The 2500-nt window shown below is 55.8% G+C and overlaps 1 pseudogene; it reads right to left on the reverse strand.

Annotated features, from left to right (window-relative positions):
- Positions 1 to 2122: 2122 nt before the first annotated feature.
- On the reverse strand, positions 2123 to 2239 carry LOC137311906 (U2 spliceosomal RNA; annotated as a pseudogene).
- Positions 2240 to 2500: the final 261 nt, after the last annotated feature.

Here is a 2500-nt window from a genome sequence, read left to right on the forward strand (position 1 = left end):
CACCCTCACCACCACCGCCACCGCCTTTTCCTCCCCTTGACAAACGGACAGACAGACAGTCAGACAGTCAGTCCAGTTCGGGAGCGCAGCTTTCATTAAGCAATGGCATTTGTGACAACTCATCGTCTGACAGGTTGATGATTTCCCCACACGCCTCCTGCCGAATAAAAGGCTCACCCTCCCGGACACTACCCCCAGAATCACCCACCCCGCCCCCCCGGGGTGAATATTAAGCCCGAGAACACCGACTGTAACCAACCGCAGTGAAAAGTTGAAGTGGCAACTCATTAACCAGATTTATTTTGGGCAACTCATTAACCAGATTTTTTGTTCATTTGGTTTATGAGTTGCCAAGTGTAAATCTGGTTAATGAGTTGCCACTTCAACTTTTCACTGCGGTTGGTTACAGTCGGTGTTCTCGGGCTTAATATTCGCCCCAGGGGGGGTGTATAGCGGGCGATGGCCGGTGTGGAGTGCGTTTTTTGGGGGTTGATTTTCACTTTGCCTCGCTGGTGGAATTTGTGGGAGGCAGGCAAGGGGATTGGTGTGGGCTGGTGGGCGGCAAGGGAGATGCTTGCTTCGGGGTGTTATCCTCACTTTGGTCCGCTGGTGAGAGTAGGCAGCGGCAGGCTGGCAGGCAGGCAAGTGTGATGTAGTGTGGGGTGCAGTGCAGTGCAGTGCAGTGCGGTGCTGCCCTGTTGTTTATGAAAGGTTGTAATGACACTGCTTTGCAGCTGACCATGTCCACTGATTTGTGACGCCCGTATGGAGGCTGATATCTCAGGAGGGCCGAGGCCGATTTCCTCCGGGGACGGCTCGTCGCGTGCGGCAGGACGAGGCGCAGCGGACGGTACCGAGCGCTCGGAGGTGCGGCGCTGCCCGCCGGAGGTACAGCGAAAGGCTGCAAACCGCTTTCCGCCTGCTAACTCGGCGGCCGTCAGACCGACCGACTCCGCTTTACCACCGGAGCTAGAGTCGGGCAAGGGGCACCGAAGGGTACCGGAAGGATCGCGTTCGCACGACGGGAAGTCGACTAGCGGGCCGCCGAAAGCGAGCCGGGGGCCCCCGGTTTTTCTGTCCCACCTGGAGACTGATATCTCAGGAAGGCCGAGGCCGATTTCCTCCGGGGACGGCTCGTCGCGTGCGGCAGGACGAGGCGCAGCGGACGGTACCGAGCGCTCGGAGGTGCGGCGCTGCCCGCCGGAGGTACAGCGAAAGTCTGCGAACCGCTTTCCGCCTCCTCTCACCGCACGGCTCTCCTTTTCACCCACTGGCGGATTTTCACCCTCCGACTGCTCGCTACCGTCCGCTGCGCCTGGTCCGGGCCCTGTCCATTGTCATGTTAATGGCAGGGCGGGGCAGGACTGCTTTCACCAGGAACCCGGTTTTCTGGGTCAGAGGTTCCAGGGGACCTGTTTTGTGCGGACTTCCCTGTGTCCGTCCCTCCCTGCCTGCCTTCCCCCCAGGACTTCCTTCTGAACACCTTTGTCGTTTGAGCGAGGGCCAAAAGCCTGCCTGTGAAAGGGAAGGATCAGCCGGTCGGCCCCCTGTTGGTCGCTGCTGCCAGTGCAGCAGGCGTGCGTGTGTATTCGGCCTCGTGTCCAGGTCCCTCAGGGACTTGAGGCAACTCTCCCCGGTGGTCTCGTGGTCAGGACCGGGCTTCGAATCCCGGTCGGGGGGGATGGCTTTCTGCTGCAGATTAATTGGCACCTCTGAAAGAAAGTCTCCCCTCCTGAGCGTAAAGCTCCACCCTCACCACCACCACCACCGCCTTTTCCTCCCCTTGACAGACAGACAGACAGACAGTCAGTCCAGTTCGGGAGCGCAGCTTTCATTTGGAAGCAGACCCTGCTTGTTTAAAGTCAACGACGCCAAGTTATTTTGCACTTTGAATTATATCGCTACGTGCGAGCGGCACTCAGCCTTGGAGAAGAAAAAAATACCACTGAGCTGAGAAAGTTCTTTTTAAAAAGGTTTCCTTCCACAGCAGCTCTGAGTGAGAGAGAGAGAGAGAGAGAGAGATATCAGCTTTATTCTCAGTAATAATACACACACACACACACACACACACACACAGAGACACTGGGAAAGAGCTGATTTTCCTTTTGAATATCTCCCCACGGGGAGCTGCACCGTTCCCAGAAACACTGCAATACTGGGTCGATGCGTGGAGTGGACGGAGCAAGCCCCTATTCCATCTCCCTGTTCTAAAATTCAATTAAAAATAAAAGTAAATAATATGTGTGTGTGTGTGTGTGTGTGTGTGTGTGTGTGTGTGTGTGTCGGTGTCAGTATCAGTCAGTGAGTCAGTGTCTCTCTCTCTCTCTCTCTCTCTCTCTCACTCAGAGCTGCTGTGGAAGGAAACTTTTTTAAAAAGAACTTGCATATTGAAAGAAAGATGTGTCTCAAGCTGCCGGGCCCTGTCCATTGTCATGTCAATGGCAGGACTGCTTTCACCAGGAACCCGGTTTTCTGGGTCAGAGGTTCCAGGGGACCTGTT

This window comes from Heptranchias perlo, unplaced genomic scaffold, assembly GCF_035084215.1.
Source record: "Heptranchias perlo isolate sHepPer1 unplaced genomic scaffold, sHepPer1.hap1 HAP1_SCAFFOLD_384, whole genome shotgun sequence".
NCBI classification, from domain to species: Eukaryota; Metazoa; Chordata; class Chondrichthyes; order Hexanchiformes; family Hexanchidae; genus Heptranchias; species Heptranchias perlo.